The sequence below is a fragment of the Lepus europaeus genome, chromosome 16 (assembly GCF_033115175.1).
Source record: "Lepus europaeus isolate LE1 chromosome 16, mLepTim1.pri, whole genome shotgun sequence".
NCBI lineage: Eukaryota > Metazoa > Chordata > Mammalia > Lagomorpha > Leporidae > Lepus > Lepus europaeus.
In genome coordinates, this window is record NC_084842.1 from 79,061,971 (window position 1) to 79,088,626 (window position 26,656).

General features: G+C 40.8%; 1 pseudogene; it reads right to left on the minus strand.

The window, feature by feature from the left end:
• Positions 1-9,342: 9,342 nt before the first annotated feature.
• Positions 9,343-26,327, minus strand: LOC133775103 (sentrin-specific protease 2-like; annotated as a pseudogene).
• Positions 26,328-26,656: the final 329 nt, after the last annotated feature.

Consider the following 26,656-nt stretch of genomic DNA (forward strand, 5'->3'; position numbering starts at 1 on the left):
CTGAATGAACTGGCTGGGAGTTCATTCCCCACTTTTTTAAAATTTTTGTCTGCAAAGTCATAGGGGATGGAAAGTTTTCAGGACACAAGTGGTTGATTTCTCCTCAGGGCGACTTTTTCCTCTCATTTTCTTCCCATCCTCAGTTTCTTGCCCAGGGCTCTTTATTGTTGCTGACTCTGTAAGTGCTGGCATTGATTGGCTTCCGGTGTATCTCCACAAGCCAGATTCCTGAGGTACACGCTTAAGGGACCTGCTGCTCTGAACAGAATCTTTGAGATGTAGGCAGGACAAACCAGAATGCTGTTTATAGAACATAAATTCTTCTGTTGGGTTCACAAAGTGAACTTTTCTACGTACTTCTGCTGTGGGGGGTGGGGAGGAGGGGCTGGAGGAAGAGCTGCTGTCAGTTTTGGTTCATGGGGTCGAAGTGTCCCTGTGGGCTTGACTTCCTGGGAATCTCAGAGGCCAGCATGCCTGGGAGGGCGGGGAAACTCCCTGAGAGCAGCTCTAAGGCATGTCCCCCGGAGGAGAGGGGCTGGCGCCTTCTATTGCTCCCCAGTGCCTTTTGACTCAAATTGTGAACCTGAACTTCCATGAGGAACTTTCTGCCTCCCCCTCCTACTTATTGATCTGCTGCTGCTGAGCTCCCCTTTCGTGGTCTTTGAAGGGAGAATGGGAAGAGAGGAGAAGCACAGGTTTGATGTCAGCCCCTCATATCTCCATCATTCACAGCTACGGGACCCCAGGGTCAGTTGCCTTCTGGGCCTCGGTCTTAGAAAATGGAGCCAATAATGTCTATTCTTCAATATTTTTGAAAAGGACCTGTGATGTCCTGAGCCAGTGCCTTGCACTAAGCAAATACTCAATGACCAGTATTGCCCTCTAGTGGGTGTCCCCTCTAATAGCACCAGGAAATAGTGTGTGATTTTCACTCTATTTGGCGTTTTACATGTATTGTTTTTACTTATCTTCACAATGACTCTCTGTAGTTTAGAAGATGAAATTTTATCTCCTCAATAAGACTTTTCTTAGAGATTTTTTTTCTAAGATTATTCCTACATGCCCATTATGATATCCGATGTCCTGGTATATTTTTGCACCTAACATTATCTGCAATTATACTATTTGTTACATATTTACTATATCAAAAGTAATCTCAAGGAAGAAGCTGTTTTGGTCTTAATTGTACAGGCTATGCTGAAAACAGTGCCTGATATGTAATAGATGATTTGTGTGCACGAATGAGTTAAGTACTATTACGTTCTTTATTTTGTATCAAGGAGAAGCATGAGCTAGAAATAACAGCTGAATGATTCTAGAGCTGGAGGTAGAAAGACCCAGGATTGGAATTGGGTTCTTGGACCCTAGAATTCATATTCTTAATAACTATTCTACCCAGACTTTCATTACAGGGTAAACATTTTATAGTGGCTGTGTTTCTTAAAGTCTATGTTAAGCTATGTTAGGGCTTAGCATTGTAGTAGAGGAGATGAGACTTAGAAAAGATGCTTTAAACAAAGATCTTTGTTTTGAAAGATTCTATACCCTAGCTGGGAAAATATGGCATACACTGTGAAATAGACAGTAACACAGAATACTTTTGAATAAATGCTCAACAACTGAGGAGGAAAAAATGTGGCTGTATTTCATCAGAGTAATTAATAATAGGCACAAAAGCCAGAGTTGATTTTGTTTCCAAGATCTCTTCAATTCATCTATTCATTTATGAAACAAACTAATTGCCAGGCACCAGTTTGAATATACATAGAGGTGCTCCACACTTAAGGAGTTCATACTTCATGGGAAAAGCAGGCACTAGCAGAATTTATTATGATGCAGTTTGTTAGCTGTAGTCATAAAGACTTGCATAGGACATTAGGCACACATGGGAAGAGAAAGGCTTGACTAGTAGCCAGCGGCCAGCTGATGAAATGCTATTTTTGCTATGTTAGAGAGTTTTGGCTTTGTTTTCTAGGTCAGTGGTTCTCAAGAGGACATGATTTTGCAGCTACTGTGGGATATTTGGCAGTGTCTGGGGACATTATTGATGATCACAATGCAAGGGGTGCTACAGTTATCTAGTGGGCAGAGGTCAGGGATGTGGTCAGACATCCACCCCATAATGCAAGACACTTGCCCACAAGAAAAATTTCTGGCTGTAAATGTCAGTAAAGCTGAGGTTGAGAAATTATTCTCAGGCAGTAGGGTTATTGCATGGCTTTGAGTAGATGGCACAGCCATGCTCTTTTTAGAAAGTTGTTGGCTGCGTGGAGCTCATATTAGAGGAGGCTAAGACTGGAGACAAAAGGATGATCTGTAGCAGCACAGGTGAGAACTGGCAAGAACAGAGCCTTTGCACCAGAATGAAGAGGAAGAGTGAACTTGAGGACTTAGTAATTGATTGGATCTGTGTGGGAAAGGAGAGGATTGGTCAAGTTTCTGCCTGGTATGATGGGGCATTTAGTGCAGCCATTACCAAGACCAATCCTAGAGGAAGAATAGACAACAGCGAAAGGAATGAGACCAATTTAAGTACACTGGTTTGAGCTACTCATGGTCACGCAGGCAGAGCCATTCAGCAGGTGTTGGGCATGCAAATCTGAAACTTAGGGAAACCTGATTTTGGGGTCACTAGCTTGGAGTAGTGGATTAAAACCAGAAGAGGAAATTGGCTCATTCAGGAAGATTGTGTGGAATGAAAACAGCAGAGCATTGAGAATATTGTTCACTGAAGTAGAGACAGGAGAGGCTGGCGCTGTGGTGTAGTGGGCTAAGCCTCTGCCTGTGGCACTGTGGGCTCCTGTTTGTGTCTCAGCTGTTCCTCTTCTGATGCAGCTCTCTGCTTTGGCATGGGAAAGCAGTAGAAGATGGCCCAAGTGCTTGAACCCCTGCACCTGTGTGGGAGCCCAGAAGAAGCCCTTAGCTCCTGGCTTCAGATTGGCAGGGCTGTTGCAGCCATTTGGGGAGTGAGCCAGCAGATGGAAGACCTTTCTGTCTCTCCGTCTCTCTGTCTGTAACTCTACCTCTCATTTCAATAAAATCTTAAAGTACACACAGGAAAGGGACAGATGGAGGGAGAATAACTGTAAAGATTGAGGCAGAGATTAGAAGGATGCAGCTCCCAGCCAAGGGGGACACTAAGGGAACACCTGGAGGTTCAGAAGAAGTAAGGGAACATTATCATCTTGCAACTTCGGAGGGAGCATGACCCTGCTGACACCTTGGTTTCTATTTTGTAACCTAAGAGAGCTGTGAGAGTAAGTTTCTGTGATTTGAAGCCATCTAAAACACCAGTTTGTGGTACTTTGCCATGGAAACCTTAGAAATGACTATAGCTGGGAGTGTCTCCAAAATACTTAAACCAACTCATATATCTTTTTCAGTATCATCAATTTCACCAAGTAAAGTTTATTTGTAATATCCATGACACTACGTGGCAAAACATTATTTTACCAGATAAAGTTCATTTCTGACCCTCAGGCTGATTCTCAAGGCTTCTGGTGTACACTGAGTGCTATCATTTGTGTACACTCCAAAATTCAATCATTGGCATTGAAGCCCCAAAGTGATGGCGTTAAGGAAGGTGTTCAGCAGCACTGATTTGGTCAGGAGGGCTTTGTCCCCTTGAATGGGATTAGTGTCCTTATAAAAGAGATTGAAGGCAGCCACTGGTTCCTTTTGTATCCTGCTGCCATGTGACAACTGTGTCTCTTCCATCTTGTGAGGACACAGCAAGAAGAGGCAGCAAACAAACCCTCACCAGATACCAAACTGATCTTGGACTTCTCAGAACCTGGTACTTGGAGAAATACATTTCTTTCCTTTATAAGTTACCCAGTCTAAGGTGTTTTGTTATATCATCATGAACAGATTAAGACAGAATGGTAAGGATAAAAGAAGTGCTGGTAGTAGTATCTGCCAAAGTGTGTTTCTTGTTGGTGTTCCTGAGCTGCACACATGCAAACACACACGTGTGATCCTTTCTATGCTGAGCCTTTAAAAGGAAGGGCACCAACAGTTGGGGCTTTTGTAGAGTACAATGGGATAGATGTGGAATTTGGAGAAAAAGGCTTGGGAGATTAGAAGAAATGGGCCAGAGAATCTGGTGTTCATTGATAAAACTTTCCAATCCTCTTAATGTACTTTTGTCCCATGACTGTTCTTAGAAAATCATCTTCCTTCCTCATTTTCAGTAGGGCCATGGATTTTAAAAAATTTTTTTAATTAATTTTTAAAAAAAATTATGTAGGATCTCTGTCTTTAATGTGCTGTACACTCTTATTTAATGCTATAACTAGTACTCCAACAGTATTTTTTTTTTCACTTTGTGTTGCTATATGGGGGCAAACTGTTGAAATTGTTACCTAATATATACTCAACTGATCTTCTGTATATAAAGAAAATTGAAAATGAATCATGATGTGATTGGAAGGGGAGAGGGAGCGGGAAAGGGGAGGGTTGTGGGTGGGAGGGAAGTTTTGGGAGGGGGAAGCCATTGTAACCCATAAGCTGTACTTTGGAAATTTATATTCATTAAGTAAAAGTTTAATAAAAAAAATCATTAACTTGGGAAAAAAAGTTTGTGGCCACAATTCATGTACTACATGGGGTTGTTAACTCATCTTCGTGTGCTTGGCTCTTCCCTGTTTTCAGCAGGATGAGTTCTGCAATCCAGGAAACCCTACCCCAGTCCTGGGCAAATCAGGACAGTTGACCACTATGTCTATCTTTGATCAAAAATAATGCCCTATCATATCTTCTCGCTGGATTCTATCCCGGTTGCCCCTCTTCCAGGCCAGCTCTCTGCTATGGCCCGGGAAGGCAGTGGAGGATGGCCCAAGTCCTTGGGCCCTGCACCCACATGGGAGACCAGGAGAAGCACCTGGCTCCTGGCTTCGGATCAGCGCGATGCGCCGGCCGCAGCGGCCATTGGAAGGTGAACCAACGGCAAAAAGGAGGACCTTTCTCTCTCTTTCTCTCTCTCTCTCTCTCTCACTATCCACTCTGCCTGTCAAAAAAATAATAATAATACCCTATCATATCTTCTTTCCTGTCTCATATTTTTCCAACCAATGAATAAGAATATGTCAGTCCCTGTCTCTTGAGCCAAGGCAGTTCAGCTGTGCAGGGCCTTGGGGACATGGGGAAGGCTGGGATATGATGACCATCTGAGGATTCTTTGGCAACTGGACATCCGTGACTTATATCCTGTGGGTTGCTGCTGCTTATAACTGCTGAGGTTTTGTAAAAGTCATAAAGCTCTTGGGGCCGGCGCCGTGGCTCACTTGGTTAATCCTCTGCCTGCAGCACCAGCATCCCATATGGGCGCCGGGTTCTAGTCCCGGTTGTTCCTCTTCCAGTCCAGCTCTCTGCTGTGGCCCAGGAGGGCAGTGGAGGATGGCCCAAGTGCTTGGGCCTCTGCACCCATGTGGGAGACCAGGAAGAAGCACCTGGCTCCTGGTTTCGGATTGGCACAGCACCGGCCGCAGTGGCCATTTAGGGAGTGAATCAACGGAAGGAAGACCTTTCTCTGTCTCTCTCTCTCACTGTCTGTAACTCTACCTGTGAAATAAAAAAAGTCATAGAGCTCTGGCAGGGTGGGACCATTGATTGGTTTCCTCTACTTGATAAGTTTCTCAAATTTGGGTCCTGGTTACAGAACACTGTTTAGAATTTTTTTACCATATATAATGTAGACAGAATGATCTGTAAACATACATGTGGAGTGAATATCAATAATTTGCACGACAGAGCTTAATTTCTCTTTGGAATATGCACTGTATTGTCTCTGAGAGTTTCAAGAGCAGAGTGGTGACTTGTCACTTAGGATGGACTCCACTACCTGGATGCAGTTGGCAATGAAGCAGTAGGATTAAGGGTTTCTGAGAAATCCAAATAGGGAGCTCCAACCCATGACACTAAATTCATGTCATTTAAGTAACCAAAGGAAGCTTTAGACTCTTTCTCTTTGCCAACAGATTGTTGTTTTATACACAATTTAAAGACCTAGATTTCTTTTAAAACTCTCAGTGATTTAGAAATGGGCAGTGTAGAGGCTACAGGATTGCAGGCAAAAGAAGGCAGAAGAGCCTTTATACCCCAGTCATACACGGAGACAGAAATGTTGTAACATTCAGTCACAGAGCATGCAATGATTTGGGGTACAAATTCTATATCCCCGATGAAACCCAAGAGTATCATAGTGATAATAATGGCAATAATGATCATATGCAATAGATATGCAACACTATAATGGAGAGATTCTAGTCTTGAGCTAACAAATTCATCACACAAGGTCTCTTGGGGCCAGGCAGTTGATATTCCCAAATGGAACTCTTGATTTTGTGTCTTTTTTCATACTTCTGTGGCACCTGTGGGTGAACTGACTTGTATATGAGGAGTCAAGCACTTGAGAAAATGAGGTGAAACTTATATTTTAAGTAACTCTGTAAAAGACAATGGTCTGTGGCGACTAAACAGTAGGAGAGTCCCTGTCTCTCATAGAAAACAATGAAGAATGGCAACACAGTAAGTATGCTTTCAGTTTAGAGAGCAAAAGCTTGTGGATTTTAGTGTTTGGGAATAGGCTAGGACAGCATAACCAAACTCATTTAGGCAGTGGCAGCGAGAGTGACATAATTTGACCAAGAATCTTTTACAAATATCAATATCAGTTTAAAAGTATGGGCTCAATTGCAGATCCTATTATATGCAATAGTTCCCCCAAAGTTTCATGTCTGATCTAATATCACTTAATAAGGGCTTCAAAAATCTCTCCATGTAAAACAGTGTGGAGGACCCTAGCGTTTTGGGAGTTTTTAAAGATTTCCTGGCCAATGAAACCTTCCATATCTCCGTGATTTTTCCACTTTTGACCCCTCCCCTTGTGATATCCTTCTCCTCGTTCCATCTTACATATTTCTGCTTAGCATTAGGACTCAGCGCCCAAGCCTTTTCTGAGCTTCTTCCTCCAGGCTGACTTGTAGTGAATATGTTTGTGCACTCACGCCTTCCTTAGCTCAGAGGCCAGCATGTCTCTTACTGAAAATGCCAGATGGCTAATATCTTAGGCTCTGTGGTCCATGTGGTCTCTGCCCAACCACTCAGTTGTGCTGTTGCAGCACACAGGCAGCCACAGATAACACCTATGTGAATGGGTGTGACTGTCAATAAGATTTTATTTATGGACACTGAAATTTATATTTCATGTAATTTTTATGTGTCACAAGATATTCTTTTGACTTTTGAATATTGGTTTATTTGAAAGGCAGAGTAGTATAGAGAAGAAAGCATAGATAGACTTAGAAAAATCTTCCATTTACTGATCCACTGTCCAAATGCCCATAACCACCAGGGTTGAAGAAAGGGTGGGTGGCAGGGACTGAAGGGCTTGAGTCATCACATGCTGCCTCCCAGGCATGCAGTAGCAGGAAACTGGATCAGAAGCAGAGCAGGATTTAATCCCGGATACTCCAATATGAGAATGTGGGGGTCCCAAGCAGCATCTTAAGTACTGTACCAAATGCCTGCCCATTGAAAAATTATTTGCTTAATTATTTTGTACTTATTTGAAAGCCAGAGAGAGATCTTTTTTTTTTAAAGATTTTTTTTATTTGAAAAGTTACGCAGAGAGAGAGAAAGGTCTTCCATCTGCTGGTTCATTCCCCAACTGGCTGCAATGGCCAGAGCTGCGCCAATCCAAAGCCAGGAGCCAGGAGCTTCTTCTGGGTCTCCCATGTGGGTACAGGGGCCCAAGGACTTGGGCCACCTTCTACTGCTTTCCTAGGCCATAGCAGAGAGCTGGATGGGAAGTAGAGCAGCCGGGACTCAAACCAGTGCCCATATGGGATGCGGGCACTGAAGGCGGCAGCTTTACCAGCTATGCCACAGCACCAGCCCCAAGAGATGACTCTTTTGATATTTTAGCCATTGAATAAAGATCATTCTTCACTTGTAGGTCATATAAAAACTGGCAGTAGGCCACTGCAGTTTGCTGGATATGCATCATCACAAATTCAGTAGCTGAAAACAACACGTAGTTATTATCTCACAGTTTCTGTGAGCCAAGAATCCAGGTATGGCTTAGCTAGGTCCTCTGTGGAGGCTCAGTTTTTTTTTTTTTTTTTTTTTTTTTTTTTTTTAACCAGGCAACCTTTTATTACATCGAAAAAGCAACACTAGGCACTAGACCTTGCAAAATATGTTCTTACCTACTTACCAATTCTAAACTTTCTGAAATTAAAAATGCATAACCACATCTGTAAGGTTTTTCAGAACAAAAAAGTTAAATACAAACTTTCATATGCAAAATAGATTATGTAACTGGCAACCTGAGAGCCAAGTACTAAAATTTCTTCCACAAATGTCAGTGGGAGCAGAGTGGGAGGATGTTAATCTTAATGATTACAAAACTTAATTTTGATTTAGTATTTGGGAGACAAAAAAATTCTGATTTAAATTGAATAATATCTTTTGAAATCAACAGCCCAGGCCAGACCTGACAACTCTGAGGTTTATAATCAACCAGATCTGGGGCTAAAATGAAGATTTAGGGTACCCAGTTACTTTGGATCCAGTTCCAAGAGTAAGCCAAGTCACCTCATTTCCAGAAAGGGAAGTCTCTTTAAGATGACCATGACATTCTTCTGAAGATGCTTGGATGGCCAGAGTCTCTTGGCCATAGTCCCACTTTTCCATGACACTGTGCCAATGCTGTAGTGTCAGACTTCCTCTGAAAAGCAACCAAAGTCCTATACCACAACATTTTATTTCTCCTGGCATTTTTAAGTCTCAATAAAAGAAAAAAAGAAAACAAATCCAACTTCAAGTTGGCAACTACTGTTCCAGGTTGGAGAAGCTATTACCACTCCCTGCCTCCCCCCATTGATTTCTCTCCTGGTCTTCAGCAGGAATGGCAACTTGATTAACATTCCTTTCAGAAAAAAATAGTTTAACAAGTAATTTAGAATTAACTGTAAAAAAGCAGTGTAAAATAGCCACTGCCCATTATATTTGTAAATGAGCGAGCAAATGAATACATGTGAACAAACACAGAAAAAAATTCGTAGAATAAATTCTGCATTTCTCACATTCATAGGGAAATAAATCTTTTTAAAAATCATATTAATTAGCGTTTGTTCTTGTGGGGGTTGAGTAGTCTAGGGCTCTGAGCGGGCTCGGCCCTACAAACAGGCCTATGAGCAGCCCTCTGTACCCCAAGTCAGGATGGTGGCCTTAATGCTCTGACAGTTCAGTACTTGTGTGGGAACAGAAGTAATGCAGGGACCTTTTAACCCACAATGCACCAGGTATATGGAAATGTCCATGAAAGACCACCAGCAGCTATGGGGACCAGGCGGGGCATTCTCCCAGCAACTGCTAATGAAAGATTTCCCACACCATCTTCTTCCAAAAGAGAGGCATCTGGTGCTGAGTAAATGTGATAGGTTTGCCCCTAGAAATATAATCTGCGTATTTACAAGTAAACATTCCACAATCACTCCCATTCAACTGTAGAGGAATCTCATGTGGCTTCATGCTGCGGTAGGTCCACTCTAAAAGATTCAGATCAATGTTCCTTTTGGTCTTACTTTCATGCTGGAAATACTGAAGAAGAATCTCACAGATCTTGTGGCGCTTTTGCCCTAAAGCATGCAGATATTTGCGGCACTTTTTCCTTAGGTCCATTGCCACCAGGCTCCAGTGTACCTTTCAATGAATAAGCACCAGGATAAGTTCTTGTTCAAAGAGATTTACCCTTTTGGTCCATCTTTTTACTGTTTGGTAATCCCCAGACTTTAATTTAGGATAGAATGCATGACGTACTGGATAGCCTTGCTTTTTATTTCTTTCTACCAGAAGATTCACATAGGAATTAATGACTTCATCGTTTCGCCAGTTCCTTAGGTCTGGTTATCTCCTTGAGTAATTCAAAATTTGAAAGTGCTGCTTAGGATCTCAACCTGTGGTCCATGGCCTAGGGCATGACTGATTTCCTTTTCCATGTCCCCTGTAAATTCAAGGAGATCATCCACTCTCCTAGCCCTCTCTTTGCTTGAGCAATTCTTTTCCTTTGTCTCAAGTATTGGCATTCTCCTCCTGAGCAAGCCGTTGCTTCCACTGCCAGGCGGAGTTGAGCCAACACTACTTCTTCTCCTGCTGGTGTCCCCTCCTACCTTCATTATCAAGTCTGATGCCAGCCATCTTTTCTGCCTCAGAAATTTTACCTTTTAAACACCTTTTTTCACTTCTCACTGGACACAGACATCCCCTTGTTTCAGCAACTCTATATTGTTTTGGACCAAGCTGAATTGTTTTGGTTCCGCGATTTTGCTCTCTCCCCCCAGCCTTTGGTGTTTAATGCGTCCATCTGACTTCTTTGAGAACTGCGATGATTTGAAGTTACAGAAGGGACAGAATTTCCATGACTACTTTCTTTAAGTCGTTCTAATAACCTTTGATAGGACACCTCAGACCTTTGCTACCCTCTATAGAAATTGTTTCGGTTACAGCCTGTTCCTGAAGTTTCCATGTTAAGGAACTCTCTGGATTGCCTTTGCTATGACGGCAGCTATCTGGTCTTCTATTATAGCCTTCTGAGTTCAAGGTAAAACCAAAGGAAGGCAGAGCTCTGCGTGGCTGATCTCGGGTTACCGTCACTCTGATCTTTGGATAGTCACTTATTCCATTAGCAGATTTATTAGCCAGTTTCAGTATGTTCCAGGATCCAGAACCTGTCAATTCACAACAAGAAGAGCCTGAAAATACCTCTTATACCTCTTCTGAAGAGGACACATTCCGTGTTCCATTAAACAAGTTACCATGGGCTTTGTGGTCAGTGGGAACGGGAATCCAAATAAGCTGGCAGCTTTGTAGAGACAGTTTTTCACTGGATGAATACAGCAGTCTAATCTTGGTCTTTTGGGTGGTATTTCATCAGTGGCCCCTGTAGAAAACAGAGTGCTATTAGAGCCCCGCCTCTTCAGAAGGGCCCGGGAAGGGGGCGCTGACTGGTTGCAGAAACGGAAAATGGTGCCGAGAATCCTAACCAGCCTTCTGTACGTACATACCAGGGCTGAGCAGCAATGGGGCTGTACAGGCCGAGATGCAAACCCCAGAGCTATTACCACCGCTGCTGGCAAGACCCAGGTGCTGACATGTGATGTGACAACAAGCCCCCTCTGCTGAATCTTAATGGGCTGTCATCAAGGTGTTGGTCAGACTGGGGAAGAATTTACTTCCAAGCTTATTTAGTTTGCTGGCAGGATTTTTTTTTCTTGGGTTCTGTAGCAGAAGGCACTGGTGTTTTGCTGCTGTCAACTGAAGGCTGTGTGCAGGTCATGTACTATGGAGTGCCTCAACATGGCATCTTACTTCATCAAGCCTACGAAAAGGACTTGTATGTGATACACACACATCACATCACATGTGTTATTTTGCACTGATTGGGAACAAGCCATATATCCTGCCTGCACTCTGGGAAGGAGATTGTACAAGGTCATGAGTAGCAGAAGTTGGAAACATAGGGGATCACCTTCTTTAGGGTCTATTTATTACATCAACTCCTGCACTAGATGGTGAGTTCTGGAGACAGGAACTGTAGAAGAGACCATGAATTATTTTGGAACCTTCAGCATGTAACCAAGAATCTGATACAGGCAGAATCAGATATAGAATGCGTGCTTGGTAAATGTTAGCAGATAGAATGAATGTATGGTTTCTTACATACAATTGAAACAGTTGAAAAAGGGAAGATATTTGAAGCAGCTCAGACACCGCTTGGGACACCCAAACCCCTGTATCAAGTGTCTGGGTTTAAGTCCTGGCTCCATTTCCCATTTGATCTTTCTTTTAATGCAGATTGTGGGAGGCAGCAGGTAATGGCTCTCACCCATGTGAGATACTGTGAATTCCTAGCTCTGAGCTTCAGCTGGGCCCAGCCCTGACTCTTGAGGGTGTTTGGGAAATGAACCAGCAAATGGAATATCTTTCTGTGTCTGTGCCTGTTTCTCTTTCTGTCCTGTGAATAAATTAGAAAATAAAATTTAAGAACAGTAAAATAGAGTTCTTGTAGACCTCCCCATAAAACAGTCATAACATTGCTGGTAATAATAGTCCTCATGAAAGGCTGTTGATAACACTAAGATATATTTCTGTGAATGGGTTTTGAAGCAAAAACAGGAAGTTTTATCCACATTCTTGGGTTTGGTTTCATGGAATTCATCAGATATCAAGAGCATTTTCCTGGTGGGACATAAAGAACGATTAAAAACATGTTCCAGTCAATCAACATAAAAACAAAATCAGAATTGGGAATCCATCTTAATGCTCTAACCAGCAAACATGTATAGCAAAAAATTCCCAGAAGCAGTTTTTTGAAGACATGTCAAAGGCAGATTTTCTGATGTTCATCTCCTTAAATGAATGTAGCTAAAAACAAGGTGATTTTTAACATTTCATTGAAGGGTACAAATGTTTCAGCAGTAACTGGAAGGAAGAGCTAGAATGTGAATCTAGAAGGGTGAAACATGATACTGAAGTATATATCTAGGAACTGAATACGACTTTTTAAGAAGTCTCCCCAAAGTCTCAGGTACCAAGCCTCTTCTTGTTGAAACACATGGAGCCCCAGTCTTCACACCTCTGCCATCTGCAATCCTCCAACCAACACCTCCATCTATTGCAATTCCTGCTGTGTTATCCATCTAATTCACTGTCTGTCTCTGCAATTTCTGTTGTATGTTTCTTTCCATTATTTCCTTTCCCCTTCAGAAATGGATGTAGGATGAGAGCTCTCTTTGAGGTGGTTTGTTTTGTAACCTGATTGGAACAGATGTTTCTTTAAATGTACATCTGGTTGTTGACTGTAGCAGAAACCAAACTGGGCTCTATCTGTGTAAAGTGAAACTTGGCTTTCCATTTCTGTTTGGGAAATATCTTCTTTTTAAGAAAAGATATTTGATAAACAGACCCAAAAAGATAGAGCCTGATATTTTAGATTAGCAAAGATCAATGGCCTTTGGTCAGCTTTGAGGTAAGTAGGACGGGCTACAATTGCACCCACTGTGCCCTCAGCATCATCTTCCCAACCCAAGCAGGCGTAGCCTAGATCACATGGACTTCCCAATAAATGGGAAGTCATTCTGAGGTTTTAGTGGGTTAATAGCATAGCATTTCTTACATTCTGGAAGGATTATTCAGGCAGCTCTTATGATAACTGTATGCAAGGGTACTTCAGAACATTCATAGAAAGTAAGTTTATTTTGGTGCAAAAATTTCCTGAAATCCATGCATACTAGGGTTCTTCTGCAAGTTCATGAAAAATATATATTATGGAAAAAGCTGTGCATGAATTTCAAAATTGTTTTGCACCAAAAGTAAATGCATATTTAAATTCCATTTTCAATGAGCTCTTTCAAATACCCTCATGCGTGTTGAGTAGAGGAGGAGGAGGGGAGAGTATCTATCAGTAAGAATGCTAGGAAGGAAAGTATTAAGGAGATGACTGAGGCTGGATGTGCAAGAGATTTTGGGAGCTTGAGTTAGGGTGATGTAGGTGGACAGGTGTAGGTAGATTTGAGATACATTGTGTGAACAGAGGTTGTAGGACTTGTTGATGGACTGAATAAGGGAAATGAGGAAATAATCAGGGATTTTACATTGTTGGATTGAGAAATAGGCATGTGTAGGTTTAGCTCACACTCACTACAGAGGATGTAATCTAGATGGTATGAGTCACCTGAGAGTCAGACAGGGGATATCTGCCTGCCACAGGGTTACAGCATTCAGCCTAACTTGCAGTTGCTTGTGGGCTTGCTTGGTTCATGTCTGACTCCTACTATAGATTGTGCCAAGGGCAGGGCTTGTGTCCAGCTCTACCTACAGGATGTAGTAGGAAGCCTAGTACTTAGTGGGTGCTCTGTAAGCTTTTGTGAATGAGTGGACTGTAGGTTCCTGATCACCCTGCAAGGCACTGGCAGCAGTGGGATGACAAGTTAGGTCTTTTCATCTGTAAGCAAAGTTCTTATGTATTCATTCTAGGCACTCCACCCATGAGTATAAGGAACAGGGTGAGGTATTATTTTGGAAGAAATCACTGTGCTTTTGATGGAAGCCATGGGGACCCTGTGTTGATCAGGATTGTTAAGTTAGAATGTGAAATACTTGGCAGAGCCTCATTTCCTGGGTTGTGGAGAATTTACTTTGGCCACTAATTGTACAATGAATTTTCTTCAGCTTTATTTTCTATGAGGCATCATAATGATTAAAAGAGTATGAACATCTCTTTTTAGGATTTGAAAAAAAATGGATAAATATTTTTATCCTTTCATAAATTTGTAATATTGGAAGATAAAGCTGGTGAAAAAGATTATTATCAACAACATGCAGATCAGTTATATCAGCTAGTGTGTGATTGATTAATGTCCGATGGACAGATTCATATTGTATCTATTTCCAAATTCACTTTGGTATTCCTTACTTGCCTAAATAGATGTGGTTCTTTGAACTCCCCTTTAAATTGATACCATTCCTCATTATTTAATGAATTATATAATTTTTAACATTTTATATTTTTGTGAGTCATGATTATACCTTTAAAAATGTATACTGTAATATGACTAAGATTAAATTCTTTGTTTCATGGTGCAGTGGGGGCACAATTAGTCTCAAGGAACCCTGTGGAGGAGCACACAGCACTTTAGTGGCAGTATTTGTGGCTTTCAGAGAGGGAAACTGAGTGGTTGGGAACAGAGACAGAAGGGAAAATTTCTTTTTTTCTATTAATAATTTTGTATATTTAAAAAAATTTAACTCATACAAGTTTCATGTAACTCATATTTACAGATTTAGGATCATAGTGACTCTTCCCCCTACCCTCCCTCCCACCCATGTTCCATCCCTTCCTCCTCTTCCCTCTCACATTCCCACTCTTAATTTTTACAAAGATCTATTTTCAGTTTACTTAATGATCCTATAGTTAACCCTACACTAAGTAAAATAGTTCAACAAAAAGTATGAAAAAAGAAAAAAACTGTTCCTCAATGGAAGAGACAAGGGCTATAAACAATCATCGAATCTCAAAATGTCTATTTCATTCCAATATATTACATTTCAGGACAATATTAATTATCACAGATCAGAGAAAACATATGATATCTGTCTTTTTGAGACTGGCTTATTTCACTAATTATAATAGTTGTCAGTTGTGTCCATCTTATTGCAAAAGACAGAATTTCTTCTTCTTCTTTTTTTTTTTTTTTTTTACAACTGAGTAGTACTCCATAGTGTAAATATACCATAATTTCTTTATCCAGTCAACAGTTGATGGTCATCTGGGTTGATTCCATATCTTAGCTATTGTGCATCGTGTTGCAATGAATATGGGATTATAGATAACTCTTTCATATGCTGATTTCTTTTGGTTTGGGTAAATACCCAGGAATGGGATGGCTGGATCATATGGTAGGTCTATATTCAGATTTCTGAGGTATCTCCATACCGTCTTCCACAGTGGCTGCATCAGTTTACATTGCCACCAACAGTGGACCAGGGTACCTTTACCCCACATCCTTGTCAGCATTTTTTGTTTCTTGATTTCTATATGAGAATCATTCTAACTGGAGTGATGTGAAACCTCATTGTGGTTTTGATTTGCATTTCCCTGATGGCTAATAATCCTGAGGATTTTCTCAAGTGTCTGTTCAAGTCCTTTGCCCATTTCTTAACTGAGTTGTTTGTTTTGTTATTGGATTCCTTGAGCTTTTTATAGATTCTGGATGTTAAGCCTCTATCAGTTGCATAGTTTGCAAATATTTTCTCCCATTCTTTGGTTGCCTCTTCACTTTGCTGTTTGTTCTGTAGTGCGGTACAGCTTGATGTAATTCCATTTGTCAATTTTGGCTTTGATTGCCTGTGTTCTGGAGTCTTCTAAGAGGTCTTTGCCCGTGTCGATATCTTACAGAGTTTTCCCAATATTCTCTAGTAATTTGATGGTATTGGGTCACAGATTTAGGTCTTCGATCGATTTTTGAGTGAATTTTTTTGTGTAAGATTTAAAGCAGGGGTCTAGCTTTGTACTTCTGCATGTGGAGATCCAGTTTTCCTAGTGCCATTTGTTAATGAGACTGTTTTTGCTCCAAGGATTGATTTTAGCTCCTTTGTCAAAGATAAGTTGGTTGTAGATGTGTAGAGTATCTATTCTATTCCATTAGACTGAATGTCTGTTTTTGTACCAGGCTGTTTTGATTATAACTGCCCTGTAGTCTGTCTTAAAATCAGGAATTGTGATGCCTCTGGCTTTGTTTTTGTTGTATAAGATGGCTGTTTATTCAGGAGCCTGTTGTTCATGTCTCCATGTGTTTGCATATGTTCTAGAGATTCTTGAGTTGTTGATTTATAGCTTCATTCCATTGTGGTCAGAGAAGATACATGGGATGATTTTAATTTTTTTGAATTTGTTGAGACTTGCATGATGGCCTAGCATGTTGTCAGTCCTAGAGAAAGTTCCATGCATTGGTGAGAAGGTATATTCTGCAACTGTGTGAAAAGTTCTGCAGATATCAGTTAGATTCATTTGGTCTACAGTGTCAATTAGCTCTGTTGTTTCTTTGTTGATTTTCTGTCTGGTTGATCTGTCCATTAATGAATGTTGTCTGTGGAAGTCCCCCATTACTATTATATTAGTGTCTATGTCTCCCTTTATGTCCCTTAACATTTCTTTTAAATAGGTGCCCTGTAATTATGTGCATATATATTTGTTATAGTCATATCTTCCTGTTTGATCCCATAATCATTACATAGTGCCTTTCTTCATCTCTTTTAACAGTTTTTATGTTAAAGTCTATTTTGTCTGATAGTAGGATGGCAACACCTGCCTTTTTGCTTTCCATTAGCATGGAATATCTTTTTCCATCCTTTCACTTTCAGCCTTTGAGTATATTTCTTGGTGAGATGTTTCTTATAGGCAGCAAAAACATGGGCTTTTTTAAAAAATCTGTTCAGCCAGTCTGTATTTTTTGATAAGAAACAAACAACTTGGCCCTGCCATTTTTCCATAAATATTTCTATTGTTTACTTTGATTTCTTTTGTACTTTTAGGAAGGGAAATTTCTACATGTAATCTTGCTTTTTTTTTTTTTTGAATTTTAAACCATTACCTGTTTAAACAAAATTATCAAGGAAACTTAAATAAAAATGTGATTTAAAATAAATTAACCACTATATTCTTAAAGTTGTACCTATGAAATTTGCATTCATTAAATAAATGCTTTAGGCCGGTGCAGCAGCTCATTTGGCTAATCCTCCGCCTGTGGCACTGGCATCCTGGGTTCTAGCCCCAGTTGGGGTGCCGGATTCTGTCCCGGTTGCTCCTCTTCCAGTCCAGCTCTCTGCTGTGGCCTGGGGAAGCAGTGGAAGATGGCCCAAGTGCTTGGGCCTTGCACCTGCATGGGAGACCAAGGTGAAGCGCCTGGCTTCTGGCTTTGGATCAGCGCAGCGCCAGCTGCAGCGGCCATTAGGGGGGTGAACCAACAGAAGGAAGATCTTTCTCTCCTCTCTCTCTCACTGTCTAACTCTGCCTGTCCAAAAAAAATGCTTTAAAAATAATAGAGAAAATACAAATTTAAAAATTTAGTAAAAAAATTTTAATATTTGTAATGGTCCATTTGGGCCATAACTTTGCACTGAATCAAAGACAAAATTTTACTTACTTTGGGTGATTAAGATTTCTTCTGTGGAAGCTTTTGAAAGTATTATAGGTGTTGTTAGAAGAAAGAACATTATATACACTTTGGGACAAGCAGTGTCTTTGTAGTTGAACATATACATAGCAGGGCTAAAGTCTCCACAAATGTACAAAAATGTTATTTTATATTCTATCATTTTTCTGTCTTATAACTTTTAAAAAATTTCATTTTTTCTGAGAATACATTCAAATTGTACACAATTCAAATGGTATGAAATTATAGAGTAAAATGAAAACATTAAGATGACAACTTTTTAAATTAAAATTTCATAGTGCAACTCCTTGTTTAAGATTAAATGAAATGTTTTTCTCCCTCATAGTTAGATTGATATTCTCAGAGGTCATTTGTATCTGTGCCCTCTGCTAAGAGCACAGACCACATGGCTCAGAGCCTGTAAGGCGGGATGCACTAGCACAGCTGTCTGACAAGCCATGGCAAATCTCTTTGTAAATGTTTATCATTTCACCTTTGTTAGAAACTAAGTGAGTTAGTGAAAGTCATGTAGGCCTTGTCAGCTGATTAGAAGCGGGAAATAGTTGCTTTCATTTTATTGTAGTTTGAACAATTAACAATAAATTTTTTGGTCAAGGTTTAATAGTTGAATAACTTCTTCATTAGTAGTTTGACTTTTACATCCTGACAATAAAAAACAAATCCCATTCTAGGTGCAACTAATTACTTGTGGAAAGCTTTAAAAATGTAATGTGTTTATATAAATGCTTAGCATCTATAAATGGGTGTTTTTTGACTTCTGTTTTCTTATGGGTAAGGATTCAATTTGCCTTTTGACTAATTAGGTAAAATAAAGTAATGACTTGATCTTTATTATGGGATGTTCACTACCTGATTGAATGTTGTGATACTGAAGCTAAAACAGTGTGTGTAGGTAGAATTCTCCCCAATTCTTATTGATGTGTAGAGGAATTACTGTGTTTACCAGATTCTGGGGCTGAGTTTTAATCAAATACTCATCATTCACCTTTATTTCTAAGTTTTTATACAAATAGCTTTACCTTAAGTTTTTCAGTTCTCTTTAATTGTATCTTCTAGTTCTTTTTCTAGATAATGACATTAGTTTTAAATGTTTTTGAAGAACAATTTATTCATCAGAATAGATAGGTAAAGTTATACTTTTAGTTAGAGCTGAAAGCATACACATATTTATTTAGCTTAAATTTTTGTATAAGTACTCATATTCATAAATATTAATGAACTTCAAAGAATCTGCATTTCAGTTGCTCTATAAAATTGGGATATCATTAGATACCCAGATCTACCTCCTAGATAAAATGATGGCTATGTAACAGGCTTAGACTATCTCCTTGTGCAGTCAGTGCTAAATGTATGTGTTTATTATTATTGGTGATATTAGTCTAATGTGAATTTGTAGAATATATGTTTATTATTAGTAATTAATAACGTTAATATTGGTATTAATAGTAATATTTGAATTTGTAGAGGAGGAAAGGATAATATTTTTCCTCACCTACCAGAGGGTCATGGCTGTCACTCCTATAACAAAAGGCAGATTTTTCAAAGTTTCATTTAATGAAAGTTTTATGTGACATAGAAGTTTTCAGGTTGAAGACCCAATGATACAAGGGAAGCTCTCTGTTTTCATGCTTAGGTTCAACGAAGCAGGAACAGCTGTGTGGCAATGTGGGTAGACAAAAAGGGAATGATCTAATGATAGATGGAGTGGGAAACCCAGCAGGGCCTCTCTGTTGTAGGATTTCTTCCTCCTGGCTAGGAGGCAGGACCTTTCTGGAATGAGGGTCTTAATTTCTTTATGGCCAACTGTCACACAAAAAGGTGGGGGGAAGGTCAGAGTAAGGTTGTCAGGTTTTATGGCTGGTGTTGGGGAAAAGGGGTTCTAGTTTCTCTGATTTGCTTTGGGGGAGAATGAAAGGGCAGAATACAGGAGGGCAACAGAGGGTCAGAGAGACTTTGCTTTCCAAGGCTGCCTCTAAGGACTTCTAACCTCTTTCAGTTCAAAGAACCCAGCATGACTAGCACTGTATTTTCTGAGTCTTAACGAATTACACTGATGAAAGATCAGAATGATGGAAGATTTCTAGCTGCAGGTCATATTTCAGCTAAAATTTGAAGCTGGAGAAAGAAGAGAAAGGATTAGTGGAGTGGAGGAAAGACAAAGAAAGGAAAACATAGCAAAAGTCACAGTGGAAGCGGGTAGAAGTGAAGGCCAAGAGTGGGCTACGGTAGTGCATTGGCTGGGTGGCAGCATGGTGTTGTGGTGTAGTAGGCGGTCACAGCCCATATGAGTGCTGGTTCATGTCCTGGCTGCTCCTATTCTGATACAGCTCTCTGCTTGTGGCCTAGGAAAGCAGAGGAAGATGCCCAAGTACTTGGGCCTATGCACTCACGTGGGAGACTGGAAGAAGCTCCTGGCTTCAGATGGCTCAGCTCCGGCCGCTGCAGCCATTTAGGGAGTGAGCCAGCAGATGGAAGATCTTTCTATCTGTCTCTCTGTCTCTGTCTCAAATAAATAAATAAATAACCAGATACATGTTGACATTTCTTCTACAGATGTAATTAAGCAGGTACCCAAAGATATATGCTCAAGAATGCTCATAAAGCAGTTCCTATAATAAAACAAAATTAGGAACTACACATATATTCAGAAATAGAAAACCCAGTAAGAAGTTTATGATGAAGTCATGATGACGACAATGTGCTTATGTATTAATATGAAAAGGTGTGCATGATGTCTTGTTAAATGCAGAAAACATACAAACTAGTTTTAAAAATAGTTATGGTGTTTTGTAAAAACATCTATGCATATATGTGTTGTTATGCTAGGAGAAGTTAGAAGAATATATATAAATTTGTTAGCAGTAGTTATCTTTTGGTAGTGGAATTCTGCATGATTTTATAACTTTTACTTTTTGCCTATATTTACCAGTCATAAAAATGTTTATCATATTTACCATTCATAATGAGTATGAATAGGTGAATTGGTTATAAAACAAAAGGAAAGTAGTTATAGTCTGTTGTCCTAACATTATTCATAAAGAGAGGGAAATGGTTTTTTTTTTACTTTGGATATCAATTTCAGGAACCTGGTGTTGGGGACAGTGGACTGGACTGAGGGGCCCTGAGTCAGTGGAAACTCAGAAATGCAGTGGCAGCTGGAGGGGGCCATGGGTCAGGGGGATTAGGAGAAGGGTGGGGAGGAGAGAACCTGCAAGCTTAAACCCTACTGTGAAGTCTTCCTGTCCCCCCATCTGCCCTTTCCCTTTCTTGACTAACCTCATTGAGGCAGAGTCTCAAGTGGCCTGCTGCCAGCATATTGTCCACCTTCTCAGGTGTCCTGCCAAATTGTGATCCAAGTGTAAGAGTGTGTTTTTGCTACACTGCAATTACAAGACAAGATCTAAAATGTGGGAGGTGTAACAATCCAATCGAGTTAAGTTCTAGTTTTGTGTTTCTCTTGAATGCTTTCATATGTATGCAATAGCATCACACACTCCACCCTTAAGTAGAGAGATGCAGGGGTGGGTTCCATGTGTGTCATTTATTAGCCTGGTTAAAATTTTGTGCAAGTCCTTGAACCAACAGTAACTTGAATTTCATTAACTTGAAAATGAATGACTGTAAGGGAGAATGCCTTGGGTGAAGGGTAGTTAAGGTTTAAAAGCCATATAATGTCAGAGAAAGTGCTGAGGAAATCGCAGTTCTAATGTTTGTGAAGCAACTGATGCATGCTAAGCATTGTGCTAGGTGCGAAAATTGAAGTGGCCCACAAATATGAGAATGTTGTGCAGTCTGTTAGGTGCCTGATCCTTCCCTGACTAGTATTTCCCCATTACGTTAGACAATAAGATTGTGTGCCTGTGGCATGTGTTTGGAGTTTAAGTTATTGACTTGTTGAGATAGGTCACAATTTGTAGAATGGTGAAATGTTGAGTTGAATGGGGGTGGTGGTGGTGAATTTCACAATTATTTTTTAGAGCAGGATTTTATCAGTGCCATGTGGCTATTTATGGCCCAGACTTCCATATGTCCCTTTGTATGAGGGAGCAGTAGAGGATGATGCTCTGTGAACCAGTTGAATAGGGGAAGGGTTACCACTTATGCAGGGCCTCACACACTGGAATATGCTATTCAGTTACAGCATGGGGGTCTCCTAACCACCACCACCCTCAGGGAATAGCCATCCTTTCTATCAGAAGTAAAACTGATTCTTCTGGGCGACAGAAAGCAGGGTGATGGCTGACAAGACTTCAATAGTGTTCCTTTAAGATCCAGGAATAGCTTGCTGATGCTACAGTTCTGATTTAAAGATTGGACAGGGGGCATTTTTAAAACTTCATTTTGGTTCTAGGAGGATGTCCACACCCAGAAAGTGGACCACTCAGCCACATCCCAGAAAGGATGTAGAGGGGAGAAGAAATGAAGGACCAAGGCCCATATTCATAAAAACTCCTGTCTGACTGCAGGCTGGGCTCTCAATTCTTTACTGATACCTGCCTGGTCTGTCAAGTATACTCTCTTCATTACTTCTTTTCATTAAACTTGGATAGCATGCCTACCGTTAAACATACACACACCACCACCACCACCACCACCACCACACCAAAAAAAGCCACCTTTACTTAATTTTTATTTTTTGAGATGTAGAGAGAGATATATATAGAGAGACCCTCATCTGCTGTTTCAATCTCCAATGCCTACAACAGCTGGAACTGGACTGGATCCAGATGCAGGAGCTAGGGTCTCCCATGTGGGTGGCAGAAATCTAATTACTTGAGCCATCAGCACTGCCTCCCAGGGTCTGCATTAACAAGAAGCTAGAATCAGGAGCCAAAGGTAGGCATTGAAACTCAGCATTCTGATGTGGAAGACAGGCATCTTGACAGCCATGACAGGTTATTTGGAAAGGCTCCAAAAGTGAACTTCTAAACTTACATTGTTTGAAAATGCACAGAAAGTTTATGAATAAAGCTTATCCACAGAACACCAGTATCTTTGGGAAATAATTGTGGCTTTTAAAGTGCTTTTGCATCATAATAGTTACCACTTATGTAAAAGTATACTGCAAAGACCATTCTGAATGCATTGCATATATTAGCCAATTTGCTCCTCATGATAATATTATGGCACAGAATCTTTTTATTTTCTTTTTTCTCCAGAAGAAACCTTTTATTTAAGGAATACAAGCTTCATGCATTTCGTAAATATAACTTTAGGAACCTAGTGATTCTTCCCACCATACCTGCCCTCCCACCCACATTCCCATCCCTCTTCCTCCTCCCTTTCCTATTCCAGTCTTTTTTTTTTTTTTACTAAGATCTATTTTAAATTAACTTTATACACAGAAGATTAACTTTTGATACTAAGTAAGGAGTTCAACAAATTGTGTGAAAAAAATATTCCTTGACAATCAAGACAAGGGCTGTTCAAAGTCATTGCATTTTGAAGTTGATTTTACTTTTTTTTAAGCATTCTTTTTTTTTGAGAAACTTAATTTTAAAGAAGAACCCAAGAATGATACATGTTTTGCAAGCACTTAGATATTCTTATGTCTCATAATATATAGTTCTATACTCTACTTAATACACTAAAACCAAGTAAATCTTTAAAACCAAGTTTTACTATTAACTCATAATACAACTCTTCGAGGACAGAGGTCCTGCATGGGAAGTTAGTGCACAATAATTCTCATTGTTGATTTAGCAATTAACTTTTTTTTTTGACAGAGTGGACAGTGAGAGAGAGAGAGACAGAGAGAAAGGTCTTCCTTTGCCGTTGGTTCACCCTCCAATGGCCGCCACGGCCAGCGCACCGTGCTGATCCGATGGCAGGAGCCAGGTGCTTCTCCTGGTCTCCCATGGGGTGCAAGGCCCAAGCACTTGGACCATCCTCCACTGCACTCCCTGGCCACATCAGAGAGCTGGCCTGGAAGAGGGGCAACCAGGACAGAATCCGGTGCCCCGACCTGGACTAGAACCCGGTGTGAGCAATTAACATTCTTATGTATGATGTCAGTGATCACCCGAGGCTCTTGATATGAGCTGCCTAGGCTATGGAAGCCTTTTGAATACACAAACTCCTTCAATATTTAGACAAGACCATAAGCAAAGTGGAGGTTCTCTCCTCCCTTCAGAGAAAAGAACATACTTCTTTGATGACCACTTCATTCCACTAGGGTCTCACCCACAGAGGTGCTTCATATAGGATACATTTTGCCACAGTGTGTTGGCTTTCCATGCCTGAAATGCTCTCATGGGCTTTTCAGCCAGACCAGAATGTCTTAAGAAGTGATTCTGAGGTCAGAGTGCTATTAAAGTGATTGTCATTCTATGAGTCTGCTAAATGGACTGCTTCCCATGTTGGAGCATTCACATTTTTAAAATTCTATTTATTGGCATAGAATCTTTTCTTTCTCTGTCTTACATATAAGGAATTTGAGGCATAGACAAATTGAATAAGGAAGGAAGGAATGATTGGAGCAAGCTATGCATCTAGTAGGGAGCAGAGATGAAATTTGAACACAGTCAGTCTCCCTCTCGAATCTTAGCTCCTAATCATAATGCAGAGCTGCCTCCCACATTTAATCTGCATGGTGGCCCCTGAAACAATAGGGATAGATGTTATTTACATGTTTTTGGATAAGGAATTCAAGTCTTGGTGAACTTAAGTGACTCAACTCAGTGCAGGTAAGTGTTCCAGGGCCAGCCCATTTCCATGTAAATCTCTCTTCTTTGCATTAGACCTTCTCTCTTAATTGCCATGGATTAGAGGCCAGTCAAAGGGTTATACTTAAATGATGCCAGGCAATATCCAGTTATTAGTTCCTCTCTGGGGTATCATTTCCCCATATCCCTGGTGCTCAGGGGTGGGGACAGGAAGGGGGACATCAGTGAGATCTTGCCTAGAGTTCAACGCCAGGTCCTGGAAGGGACTACCAGGTGAGAGGAGGCACAGCATGGTGACAACTGATTGGAACTTCAAATTTGTCTTTTTGAGAATATGTAAATTTCTTTTTTTAAACTTTTGTTTGACAGAGTTATAGACAACGAGAGAAAGAGAGAGAAAGGTTTTCCTTCCGTTGGTTCACTCCCCTAATGGCCACTAAGGGCGGCTCTGCGCTGATCCGAAGCCAGGAGCAGGGTGCTTCCTCCCGGTCTCCCATGCGAGTGCAGGGACCCAAGCACTTGGGCTGTCCTCCGCTGCCCTCCTGGGCCACAGCAGAGAGCTGGACTGGAAGAGGAGCAACCAGGACTAGTACCCGGTGCCCCAACCGGGACTAGAACCCAGGGTGCCTGCACAACAGGTGGAGGATTAGCCAAGTGAGCTACAGCACGCTGGCCCAAGAATATGTGAATTTCTAAGTAAAGGACTTTATAGGCAGGAAGTTTGCAGATGTTATTTATTTTTCTCTCTTTCTCACTGCAGATAGGCAGCCTGTCTTTCAGGAAGGGACACAGTGACCTTGGCATTCTCTATTTTCAAGATCAGTGGTCACTATCTAGCAGGCCCATCTGTTCCAAGGAGAAGGAAAAGTTAGTGTCATCTGTTATTGTGGGCCATTGGAGGGTTACCCCATAACAGTCTGCAAATGATTAACTGATAGCAATAGGACAGGAGCTGGAGCATTGAACCTGTCTACTGCTGTTTCTGAGAATTCACAATGCCTCTTGCATTTTTGAAAATGAGTTTATGGAGTCCACAGGAGATGGCTCAAGTGATTGCGTCCCTGCCACACATGCGGAAGACCTGGACTGAATTCTCAGCTCCTAACTTCACCCTGGCCTATCCCAGGCTATTGTGGGCATTTGAGGAATGAACTAGCAAATGGGAGAATTCTGTTTGTCTCTCTCTCTCTCTGTTTCTCTGCCTTTCTACATAAATAAATATATAAACTTAAATACACAGAAGAAAATGAGTTTCTGTGTTAATTCTTTGTCGCAATAAAGCCACCTCAGCTGTTTCTCTAGCATTGTACTTTTCAGTGTTTGGTTTTTGACAGTTTCAACCCCTTATTTCTCCATGCTTCCTCTGCAAATTAAAACTTATTTTTGCAGGATTGCTGTGAAGGTAAAGAAGTTATAACATATAAAGCACATAGTAAGTACTCAGAAAATGCCAGCTCTTACTATTGTTTGATTGGAGAAGGGAACTGACATTGAGGTGGTTAACTCTGTGTGTCAACTTGACTAGGGTGGGGAATGCTGGTTAAACACTTGTTCAGGGTATGTTGATGGGTATTTATGTAAGACATTGGAAATCAAATTGATGTAGTCCATAAAGGGAATGACCCTCCTCAATGTGTGTAGGCATGACCCTGTCCGTGATGGGCCTGGATTCAGCAAAGTCAGGGAGGAGTATTGAATTCTCTCTCTGCCTGACTACCTGAACAGGGATATTGATTTCCTGCCCTCTCTGCTCCTGCTCGGGCCTTCAGACTCCAACTGGAATCTTTACCATGTGTGCTGTGGCTCTCAGGCCTTTAAACATCAGTGTTCCTAGGCCTCCAACTTGCAGATGGCACAGGGTGGACTTCTCAGCTTCCATAAGCATGTGAGATAATGCCTTATAATAAATCTCTTTATATATCATCTTGGTCTGTTTCACTGGGAAACCCTGACTAATACAGGCATCTATCAGGTATCCACAGCTACAGGCATTATGCTTGGCATGCATCATTTATTGCTTAGCATTGTCTCCCAAGTTTGGCATAATTGTTGTGATTTAATGAGAGTTGAGTAATCTGAAATTTTGAGAGGTGGCAGATATTCATAAAGGTCATATGGTCCCTGGTCTGTTGGCAAGGGCTGTGTGGTTTTCATTTCTTTGTGCTATTCCTCAAGGTACTGGCTGGAAGGTGGGAACTAGATGGGTTTCATAGGAATCTAGGTTATGATCCAGTTCACAAAAACCGTATGTTA